Below are 12,831 nucleotides of genomic sequence, written 5' to 3'. Positions count from 1 at the left end.
GGTGCGAAGAAATGGCCGGTTGATGAACGACAGCTTTCGTAAATTTTACTTATTTAGTTTACGTTGCACGAATGTTATCATTGATAATGATTATTTTTCGTGAATGAAACGAAATGTTTCGTTTATTTTAATAAACGTTTATGTATATTACGAACGATTTCATTGCTCACACGAATTTATTTCGTTCATCTTAGGAAAGCTTTCGTATTCATTAGCATATAAATTTTTCAATCCATAAGTTAAGATCGATGTTTGACAACGGCGATTTTTTTAACTAAGGATCGATCTGGCAAAATCGATTTTATTTCAACCTGCCCTGTCAAAAAAATGCGGACGAGCATGGTCCGGCGATTTAAAAAGTTTGACGTTTGACTCAACTCGCCTGTGCTAATTGCCCCTCGGAACAAATGCAACATGCGAATGCGATTTAAAGGCAATTTCAATACTTAGACAAATTTTCTGGCGGCTGAAAAGGACTTGGTTGTTTTTGCGTTTTTCAAACACGGTTCATGTTTGGCTTAAGCTTAAAATAGTTTTTTAAACGATTGGCGTGTTCTCGCTTGTATTTTGTTTGTCTAGTGCACTTCATTTAGCCATCGAATGTGAGAAATTGTGGAATCGTGTGTAAATATAGTGGAGCAAGATATCTGACCTAAACTCTTAATAAAAGTCAGATTGTGGTAAGTTTTGGTGTGCAATGCCAATTTCGCCATTGATTCTTCCTATAGTTTGGTGGTGATTACCTAGTGTAGTGATAAATTTATGTGAGTAGATAATGAATCCGAAAATAAGTAATATTTGTAATTTTCATATTAGGCAATTAAGGGCGATTAAATGGCGCGTTCTCTGGGCGATTTGGGGGCGATTTAAGAGCGGGTAGAGCGGCTAAAAAAGGACGGCGGCAAATCGCCCAAATGTTGCATTTGAAATAGCCCCCTAATTGCCAGCAATTTTCTGGCAAATTGAAGGGCAATTAGCGCTTCCGAGTTGGCAAATAGCTCCCCGTTAGCCAGCAACTTGCCCTTTTTGACTGGATGCTCACCTCTATTGGGGACTAGAAAGATTGTGGTGTGAAGTAATGGCCGCATGACGAACAAAAGTTTTCGTAAATTTTACATATTTAGTGTACATTGCAGGATTGTTAACGACATTATTTTTCGTGAATGAAACGAAATGATTCGTTTATTTCCTTATATGTTTATGTATATGATGAACGATTTTGTTGCTCGCACGAATTTATTTCGTTTATCTTAGAACGGTTTTCGTATTTATTAGCCTATGATTGTTCTCAGTCGATCTTTTGGAATCGATGTTTGATAACATCGATTTTTTTATTTAAAGAAAGCGATGTGGCCAAATTGATTTTATTGTGGTACGAAGAAATGGTCGGTTGATGAACGAAAGTTTTCGTAAATTTTACTTACTTAGTTTACATTGCACGAATGTTGTCGTTGAAAACGACATTATTTTTCGTGAATGAAACGAAATGTTTTGTTTATTTTAATAAATGTTTGTGTATATTACGAACAATCTCGTTGGTCGCACGAATTCATTTCGTTTATCTAAGAGAATTTTTCGTATTTAATAGCATATTATTTTGACATTGCTCCTGCAGAGAAAAACTCAAACTTATTCATGCAAAACCAACGAGCAGTTCGCGATGGCTCAACTGAATCCGTACTGCTCCGGATTCTGGATCAAATGGAAGCGAAAGAGGTTCAGGAAATCTTCCTGAATCCGGCGGACACGGATACAGGCTTCTAAATAGTCAGACCGAGACCGTCGTGATGATCAACAATTATCTGACGTATAGCGACAATGCACGGAAAACCGATTCATCACAATTTCAACTAAAAAATTAGTTGAGTTTTTGGTTTCGTCTAGTTAATATTTGGGCGAACTAAATTTTTGTTGCAAACAATAATCCAACGTTGTTGGTTTGATGCTGTCAGTTTCAGTCTAGACACGAACGTTTCATCCTAGCACAAAACTTAAAAAGCTAAAGCACAAAACTTGAAAAGTTACATGAGCTAAAGCTTGAAACGCTTGTCTCAGCTTCTAACGCTTGTTTTAGTCCAGACACAATTGCATATGCCGTTACACTACCTTTTCAGCCAAGACACAAACGACTAGAATTCAACTAATCTCATTGTTGAATTAAACTGCTTCATCGTAAAATACAACATAGGATATTTCAAACGTTTTGTTTCACCGACCGACGGATGAAAGGTATGGAATTAAATTGTTGAAAAATTCCGTATGTCAGTAATTCACACGTAAATATAATACAGAGTTATGTTTCTCATAATGTTATCTTTTTATAAACTGCAATCTTAAATGAGACGAAATAGCCAAAGGTATTTAAGGATTGTTGGAAATTGATTGATTTGAATTTTAGAATAAAGGTATATTTTTTTTTTCTATTTAGTCACAAGCACTATCCAGCACTACAAAAAATACTTCATACTTATTCCACATCTAGTTTGGAATCTCAAACGATGAAAAATAATTATCATATTACATATTACATTGGTTAATAATTGAAATGTTACTATATAATCGACTAAATAGAATGATTTTGACAATTTTCGACAATATTTTCAATTTTCAGTGCACATGTATTGAAAAAAATGTCAATAAAAATCATCCCTTTATTGAAATGTTTTTAAAGAAAAACTAGGTAAAACCAAAATGAGGTCAGTTGAATTTCTGTTTTTTTTGTGTACTGGTTCAGGTAGTTGCGTCCAGGATAAAACAAGCTTTCCAAGCTGAGACAACTACCTACGTGCTTAACCGTTATGCCCAGCGTGTATGAACATAGTTGCTGTCGCTACCTTGATGTATTTCAGTAAGGTGTGCATCTTAGCTACTTGCTGTCATGTCGTATGATGTGCGTCTTGAATCAAAATCAATAATAATTTTCAATAACTATTATTTGAGAATCTCTCAAAATTAAGAGAAAATTTAGTTACGTTATTCATTTTTCTGTTGAAATCAACTAATTAGGAAAACAAAAATTTGTTTTGTTATTTTCTTCATCGAATGGCTTTCAGTGTGACTCCATATTCTATCTCTATTGAAGCTCCTTTGACGTTGACGGTTTGACGAATGGTGCTCGTAAATATTATAAAGACTTTCCTATACACGCGAACAATTCGTTTGCCTAATGAAGCCATTTCGTAATAAGCCAACGAAAGTCGTTTCGTGGTTTTCACGAAAAACTCGTAATAAAAAATAATAGTGTTTCAATAAAACTACGAACAATTCATTATATGTACGAAAAATTCGTATATTTTATGAAAATTGTATGTACGAAGCTAATTCCTCGCGATTTACGAATATATTCTATCAGTGTGGCTATGCCACTGGCCCAGATCTTCATACTCTATCTCGAAATATATGTTAAATGCAAACACTTTTCATGCCCAATGAACGGGCAGATCTGCGTACATCACAAACATGTGGGAATTTTTCAACAAAATAAAGTTGTCTAGAACACTCCAGTCTATTAAAAGCATGTTTCCTAATTAACTTCAAGCTTGCCGTAATCAGCAGCATGATACTATTTAGCATCATTATAATAGACGATTCGCACTCTATTTATATTAACAAGCATCGGAGCTATTCATTAAACGCTTTTCCCAGCTATTTTTAATTTCTTCCCCCCACAACCGGTGCTGTCATTCAACCGTGGAGGTGGAGCTGAGATAGTGTTAAATAATAAATTAATCTTACCGAAGCACGCAAGTAAATCAGCTTCAGCTCTGTAATAACTACGAAACCGCCACGGCGCGCGGAGCGTGGAATTATCATTCAGCGTAGAAACTTTTCACCGAAACCAACTCGTTCGCATTCTTCGCACGCACCGAATCATCGTGAGTTCTGGCCTGGAGGACTGATTCGCGTCGTGACAGTTTACAGTTCGAGCCCAAAATTTCGTATACCGGAAAGGTACTTGTTCAGCATGGTATATCGTGATTAGCGTCTACTTGAAAATCCTCGTAACTGATGTTTTTGAATATTTATTGTTTTATTATAACAGTCGAAAATGCTGAACCGTCGGCTAACATAGTCGTTACTGTAAGCTAGCATAGTGTCGTCGAGGGACTATCAATTTGGGGATGATAACACTACATACTAATCGACGGCGGCGGGAACGACCGAGTTCGCTGCTCATTTCGCAGTCGCACTGGCACCAGCCGAAATTGTGCGTGGCGAAACGAACGTGTCCTGGTCGCAGCTGAAGGGAACGTTCTTCGTTGCTTGCTTTTCATATTTCAGACCGAGATCGTTCTTACAGTTCAACGCGAAATTAATTTGTGTCAAATGAAACAATTTTCACAGCGTAGCGAAACCATTCCCCGGTTAGTGGCGAAAAGATTCTTTTGGGAATGAGACGCACCCCGTTTATCAGCCCCACCACAAACAACGTTTCAGCGGATGTTTAAGTGGTTTACACCAAACCGAAAGCTGATGAAATAAGACGTCGAAATGTAAGCGGGTTGAGGAAAAGGGTTTGATGAAATGTTGACTCTATTTATTAAGTCTTGCAGCGAGTTGATTAAATTATAGCAAGCTGAAAGCGGAGCTCGTGTACAGAAGTGATTGATTTTTTCCTTTGGATTTGGTGATATTTAAACAAATAGAGATTTTGTTAAAAATATTAATCTTAAATATTTAACAAAGAAATAAAATATGATAAACAATTACCGAACGTCCAGCGAGTCTCTGATGTTTGATGAAGACTGATTTACCTGATTGCGAGCATATAAACAAATGGGGCCCTAGTGTCTTCAGCCTTGGCACAAATATTTCAGCATGGCTACAAACGTCTCAGCCTGGCTCGAAGCTTTAAGCTAGAGACGTTTGTTGGATCCTGGACACATTCGCCTGTGCCAGCACGGAAATGTCATAAGTCATCATTATTATTGTAGTAAAATGGTTCTCACAGGCCTATATAAATACTTGTAAGGACGTGGTCAGGTGTTTGTGAAAATTTGAAAACAACCGTAAATGATTTACTCGGGTTACATCCCCGCGAAGCGCAAAAACGTGGTAAAAACGCGTTTAAATTTTTCAGTTTCTACGGAGCGTTGCGGTCGAATTGATAATTTGAACATTTATGTATGCTTGCAGTAGGGTTCGTCGCGGTGCGGATGTGGGCGGTAAATGGATTGTCCGCACCGCAACCGCCCAAAAATAATAAAACCGCACCGCTTACCGCAACCGCATTTTATTTACCGCACCGCACCGCGCGGTAAAATTTTTATATTTTTTAAAATAGTGTTGAAAAATTTGTACATTTGTGTAACCATATATAATAAAATGTTATTCTTATTCACATGAAATTTAACTTTAAGAGACTCCTCCGAATGTAATGTTTATGAAAAAATCAACTTTTGCATTTTCTAATAATAAAATTCCGTTCATTTAAGGCAAACATTATACATTCAAAAACGTTCTACTGCAGTAATAGGAAAACGTTTATTTTAGCAACCCTTCAGTTAATTGAAAAAAGTGGAATAAAAATGTAATAAGAAATGAAGTTGCATATTTTTTTCTTTAAATTTTCAATGTTTTGACATATGAAAATGAAATGGATGATTTTCGCATTTACGTAGTAAAAACCACCTTTCATTCTTAAAGGAACTTCACAAAAAAAAAATTTAAAGTCGAAATACCAGTACTTCTATATAGTAGCGCATATATTCCAATACAGTGAAATAAAAACATATTGTATTTCATCAATAAGAACGACGCCATATTTGACAAAAAAAAAAGCTCTATACATACATCCAATCAGGAGTCCGGTCTCAACCGGTTCAGAATTATTGAACAAACTGCAAAAAATGTATGATTTGTAGCATACAGCAGAAATGATTTTTAAAAATAGGGGGTTTTAAGGACAAAATATCCCAAAACTCTAACTTCCACATTCTTCAAGAAACATATGTATTCTCATTCAAAAACTAAGATTGCTCCCTTTAAAAATGTATGAAGTGTAATTTTCTAAAGGCTAGTTCGAAAGTTATAGCATTTAATGTATTTTTCTTTAATATTTTCTCAAAGAGCCAATGGCAAAAATTTCAATTGAAGTGAACGGGAGTCAAACTATGTAGTATTTGGAAAAAAAGCTACAAAATAGTCTTAACTGAAAAATATTAGGACTTACTTTGGTAGAAAATTATAGTAAATTTGAATGAAAGTACGCGAAAAAAGTTATGTAGCATACTTTTTGAGAAAGAGTCCAATAAAATTGACTGCAGAAAAATTCACATTGAATTTACACAGCAATCAAAGAAGATAGAAATATAATGTTGATGAACGAATGTTAGAATAATCATCCTAATTTGGACCCCTCCTTATTTTGGACGCTTTCATACATTTGTATCCTTAACTCCGATTACTTCAAATTCGTCTGGTTTGATGAAGATAATTATATTCTTTGGGTTGTGTTTAAGTCCCACCATAATTAGTTCATCTCTAATTCCTTTAAATTAGTCAAAATTCACAGTTGAAAAATTGATATCGAAAACGGTTCATAATTCCACGATTTCCAACAGAAATCGGGAGAAGTGATGTACTTTTAAATTGGATTTAAGAGTAAAAATTTATTGTTTTTAAATGATCTAATAATTTTGTCTCTGTTTGGATCTTGCATTTTATGTGTTTGAAATGGTTAGTTTGTGAAGTTTTACTTAGAAGAATAAAATAACTAGTCCAAAATATGTCGTAAAAATATATATTTCGGACACAGCTAGATTTTCTTTCATTATAGCAGTCTGTTTATCAATTTAGAATAATCAAAATTGTCACTTTATCAATTTTTTTTTGCGGTGCGGTTGCGAGTAAAAGCTCTTCGGGAAAAAGTGTCTCACCGCACCGCAGATTTTGCGGTGCGGGTGCGGTAAATACCGCGGGGTTTTGTCCACGTTAGACGGGTTAAAAAATTGTGATTTTTCAAAAGTTGAACTTTACTAGTTTTATTGCAATTGCTGACTTCACTAAACATAATCATGTCGCAGTTCGTTTATTTTTGACTCATTGTTTAGCGTTCATAAAAGGTAAATTGCCAGGCTTACAACAGATTTACTTTTTCTCAGATGGACCAGGAAGCCAATACAAAAATAAAATGACGGCATTTAATTTGTGCAACATGCAAAAATATTTTGGCATTGATGCCGAATGGAATTTTTTCGCAACTTGTCATGGAAAGGGTCCTTGTGATGCTTTGGGAGGAGTATTGAAATGAAACGCTGCGAAAGCGAGTTTGCAAGGCCATCATATAACAATAGCCCAAGAACTTTATTCATGGGCTTTTTCCAAAGCCAGATTCAAAAATACACTATCAGCTTTTTTCAGAATGAAAACTATATTATTGTCAAACGGTATTCATTTTAGACGGAAGAAATATATGTTAAACCTTGTGAAAAATGGAACGAATAGAGTTTTAAAAATGTTTTACTTATTTCTCTTCGTGCTTCTTCTGGATTTTTGATACAAAAATAAATATTGCCGAAATATGACCCTTTTAAAACCACAAGAATTTTTTTGAAGTGGAATTTCTAACCAAAGATGACGCCCGATAAAAATATTTTGAACGCGAGGGTCTGCAATGTCTGAATTTATTTCTACGTGGCTGCTCTGACTCGCTGGAAGTGTATGGTGAACTACCATGCGGTTACATCGTTTCCATGCATGTGGGGTGTATACATAGATTTTTTATTTTCAAAAAATTATATCTCGGAAACCTCTAGGATCTGGTTCAAAAATATGTTTGGAGATGTTGTGTAGAATTGAATGTTCTTTCAAATAAAAATATAAAAGTATGGAGTATTCAAGGCCCCTCGCAGTGAAAATGAAGAAAATCCATTTAATGCGAATTTTGTTTGTACAAAAGTCAATATTTATTAAAGTTAATAATTTTTTCTTGAAACTACACTTAAATACCTTTCATTTAACCTATAACCAATGAAAATGAAAGTTTTTTAATGACTTTATTTCAAGCGAATGTTTGAATGAATGAACTCGTTTAGTGTCTTTTTTCAAAAATTTGAACAACAATAAAATATGACATATCTCTTAATAATTCTAATTAATTTAATATCTATGAACGCACTGCACAAACCATTGAAGATGAATACGAAAATAAAAGTAAACGAGAGATATTTTCTTAATTTATCAATGCATAACCCAAAAAGTTCCACATGGTGCATATTACTTTGAAATATAATTGTTTTCGTGAGATCGGAATGAATGAAATGAATGAAACAGATTCTTTGAAAAGCCCCTTGATTTATATCTTACGATATGTCTATTCTTTGATTCTGAAGGACGATTTTTGTAAAATACCATTATGCAGTGCCTAAAGATCATGTAGCATCTGACTGGCAGAATTATTTCCGCTTGGAATCGATCCCTCTGTGTTCCTACTCCCATGTCGCGATTTACGCGAAATGCCCCGTGCCACAGTGGATCCTCTCCATACAAAAGCTGGACAAAACCTCAAAAGTACTTTAAAATGTCTGAAAATATCATCTAAGGGTAATTTTGGTGCGCTGAACTCGATTTTGAATAAATTAGGACGCTTAAATGAAAATTAGACAGCCTAGGGTGGTTCTAAAAGTTTTTTTTTTTGATTTGGCAAAAGTGAATTTTATTAACTTCACAAAACAGATACTTCGTAAGTGAACAGAAACATTTTGATTTCCTAGGGTAGTGCTTAGTAACGAGTTAGCAAGGGTGGTTCCAATTTATCGAAATCTGTAGAATAAAAAATGATGTTATTTTATACATTTGTTTGTAGATCTTCAGTCCAATCTGAATACCATCGTAGAAAAAATAATTCCTTCATAGCTCTTTAAGAGATAATCCTTATGTACTAATTTGTGAGCGTATGCGTTTAGAATAGTTATGAAAAATATCATATCTAAAGGTGTTTGATAGAATTCCTTAAATTTTTGTTTTTTGGTTTTTTAATTATAGTTATCGTCAAAGCTATTAAAAGATGACGGGTTTATTTGATTTTGATGAAGTTCTTAAATCATGCCCTACTAAGCTCTATTCACCGCCCAATACTTTTCCATTGATTTTCAATTCCAATGATGTTATGAATATATCTCCTTGTGGGTACTGACTTGGTTTTTCGTACGAAAATATCCTGAGCATACTTTGCACTGTATGTGTATGCTTTAAAATAGAGATGTGAGCGTTTTTGCATGAAGCTCTCGTCAATTTGGAAGTGAATTATTGAGGGAGATTTTGAATTCAATTGTTGATTGTCATACATTCAATAGGGAGTTTGCACTTGGAAATAAATGTTGTATTACATTAATTACAAAGAACATTTCCCACACTCACGTGTTTACCTTACATCGGTCACCAGTAAAGCTAACGACCAATGCCTAACAAAGAGATAGGATTCATGGAAAGATATAATAATAGTTGCAGTTAGTTTGCCTCGTTGGCTCCTATATATTTGATTTTTCTATACTGCAAATAACTGTGAAAATGTAGAAACACGAGTCATAGTTGCAAGACGGTTAAGGCATACTTATATTTGTATCAAGGAAATCGCCCAAAAGCCTGAATTTACAAGCGGCGTCCAGAAAAAGAAATCCACCGGTGAATAATAATGCAAAACTTCATGAAATCAAAAAATACCACGCGTCTCCACGAAAAACTAATTTTACAAATGTTCAAATATCAACCTTTGGCGCAAAACGGCGCAAGATGGCACTATGATTTTTGAAAACTAGATAAAATTCTACGTCAGTTGTACTAGATGAGATCCTTCAACACGCTTTTACCGATAAAGAGATGACACTCTGAATGTAAATAAGTCCGCGTTAAACAATTTAGTTATATTGATTTTATTGGTAACTTTTTAAATACTCATTATTTCTCAAATCGAAATACACCATTGAATTCCTGAGATAATTTTCTATTAGAAACGCCTATATGTGTTGTTAAATAATCATTGTAGTACCTATTAAAGCGAGATGAATTAGAATGAACAATAACATTTTGTCACTCGAATTCATGCAGATTTTCAAGACCTTGTACGGTTCAAAAAAATGTAGCACTTATATTTTTCAATCGATTGGCTCGAAAATTTGGCGAATACTACTTTAGAAAATGTACATTTAGGAAAAAATATAAAAGGTATGAGAATCGATAATAAATTTTGGAGGTTTTGGCCAGCTCGGCCCCACTGTGCGTGTATGTGTACTTGCGAATTGTGCTATTGACGCATGTCTTATATTCGGCCTCTCAACCAACGATATTTGTGCTGCCACAGTCGATATGACAGTTGATAACATAGGAAGGTCATAAGGTCTACTGTCAACTGTTCGGTATATTTGCCGCAATAATGCATCGTCACTTTCTGATGATTTTAAAAGAGCTGTACCTTACTGTGGCAGCAGAGTTTACAATTTTCGCATTCGTGAACAGAATAAGGCGATATTTCACCTACTTCGACGAGCAATAAAAAAGCAAACATACGATGTAACATTGTTTGCTCTCCAACTTTTCTCGATAAGCCAGCATTGGATCTTATCTTTTCGCAGTATAATATGAGATGATATTTTCGTGCCTAATGTAAAACTGCCGAATAACTACTGGCAACTGATGGCAACACTGTTGTTTCTGGTTGACACTAATTTCATACAGTCCGCGATTAACTTCGAATTTATAGTGTTTTTTTAGTTATTTTATTCTTGATTAAGTTTAATTTAGATCAGTGATAACGTGTTTGTTAATAGCTGAGTGGAGTTTGTGGTGGAGAAGGGTCTGAATGACCACTAATTGCAAAATAAAATATATATGCCACCGCATTCGTGTTCAAGAAGAGTCTATTGTTGTGCTATAATTTTTAACCAAGCCTTGGCTTGCTGTTGCTGCTGTGTTGTTGTTGCTGTGTTGGTGTGAAGGAACCCACTAAGCGAATACATTGCGTATTGAGTAGAAGGTAACTGTGAGTACACCTATAGATACACCTTGTTATATCGATTGATTCATGCGATAGTTCTTTTCGTGTCTTCTACTGCCCAAACGGTTAGTTGATAAACGTAGAACAAAGTCTGAAGACAATCCGGTACACATTGTGGTTCCGTAACAACAGCACCATACATATTTGTGATCTCCATTGCCGCCCAAACGGCTACTTAACGAGCAAATCGTTTTGGTTGTGGTTGAGTGGATTTAGTCTGGTAGGCTGGAAAGCAAACTTCAACGTTCGTTTGTTGAGTAGCTGTGGGAACTCAACCTCCATACGGTATCATTGACACTGTTGTCGTTAACTGCATACATTCACACACTCCTATGACTGTTTTTTTGAACACGGAACCTTTGGCTACACCTAACTGCTGTTGCTCTAGTACTACATCTCCATTGACTCTGTTTAGCGATTGACTATTTTTTGTGGTTTACATAGATTTGCTCTAGTGTGTGTTGCCAATATATTGTTTATTTGTTTACCTTTCTGTCTCATTAAATAGTCTGCTTCAACTTGCTCCCCTGAACCGATTACAATGGATAACGATGATGAATTTGTCTGCTCGATTTGTAATAAAAAGGAGGCCGATAGTTCGAAAATTTTAACTTGCATGTACTGTTTCTCGAGTGCTCATTTTAAATGCAAAAATATTGTGGGATATGCGGTACGTCGCTTGAGGGAAACGGATTATTTTTGTTCGCCAGATTGTTCAGCAATCTACCAACGAATTGTAACAATGCAAAATAGTAGTCGTGCATTGATTTCTTCTCTTGCTGCTGAAATGAAAGCAACCATTTCTGAAACAGTAGCTAAGGAAATACAAGCGGTTACAACCGAAGTTAAGCAGATTACTACCACTATCGAAAAATCCCAGGCTTTCCTTTCCGATAAATTTGATGAAATAGTTACTGACTTTAAAGATCTCAGATTAGAAAACGAGAATCTCAAAGCCGACATAGATCGTTTGAAAAAATCAAAAAATCAACTAGAGGTTACTGTTAATAAGTTGGAAGCTATTGTCGACAAATCGGACAAAGCTGTCTTGGGTAATAATGCTGTCGTTTGGGGTATTCCTACAGTTTCAGGTGAAAATGTGCCCCAACTTATTAATAAACTGCTGCTCTGTGTAGGGTTGAGAGAAAATGCGGGATTAGTAGTATCTGCTGAGCGGATTTTTGTCAGTGGTAAACCGAACAATAGCTTGGCTCCAATCAGAATTGTGTTTTCTAATAAAGATTCGAAAGAGGCTGTTTTTGCCAAGAAGAAACAATTTGGTAAATTATTATCGACCTTGATTGATGACAAGTTTGTTGTTAACGGAAGAGCTATGAATGTGACCTTGCGCGATGAATTGACTCCGCTGTCTCTGGAATTGCTCAAAGAGCTGAGAGAGTCCCAAGAATCGTTAAACGTGAAGTACATTTGGGCGGGAAGGGGTGGTGTTATACTAGTAAAAAAAGATGATAATAGTAAGCCCGAGTTGGTAAAAACTCGAGAAGATCTCAGTCGTGTGAAGAGACTTTTTTTGAAACCAGCGTGTACTCCTGAGGGCCCGTCAACTTCTGTGCATTCTCCATCGCCTAAGCGGAAGAAAAGCACACAATAAGTTTTTTTTTCTTTTAATTCTTTGAAATCAATCAAATTAAAATGGATTTTACACCCAATACAATATTAAATAAATTTTATGATAACTTACACGAATTTAATAAAAAATGTGATTTAAATGACACGAATCTTTTGAATATTGTTCAGTGGAATGTTAGAGGAATTAATGTTTATGAAAAGTTTGATGAGTTGATTTACTTTGTAAATGAATGTAAACTAGGTATTGA

This window comes from Topomyia yanbarensis, unplaced genomic scaffold, assembly GCF_030247195.1.
Source record: "Topomyia yanbarensis strain Yona2022 unplaced genomic scaffold, ASM3024719v1 HiC_scaffold_109, whole genome shotgun sequence".
In the NCBI taxonomy this organism is placed as follows: domain Eukaryota; kingdom Metazoa; phylum Arthropoda; class Insecta; order Diptera; family Culicidae; genus Topomyia; species Topomyia yanbarensis.
Note: the sequence above shows the minus strand (reverse complement) of the source record.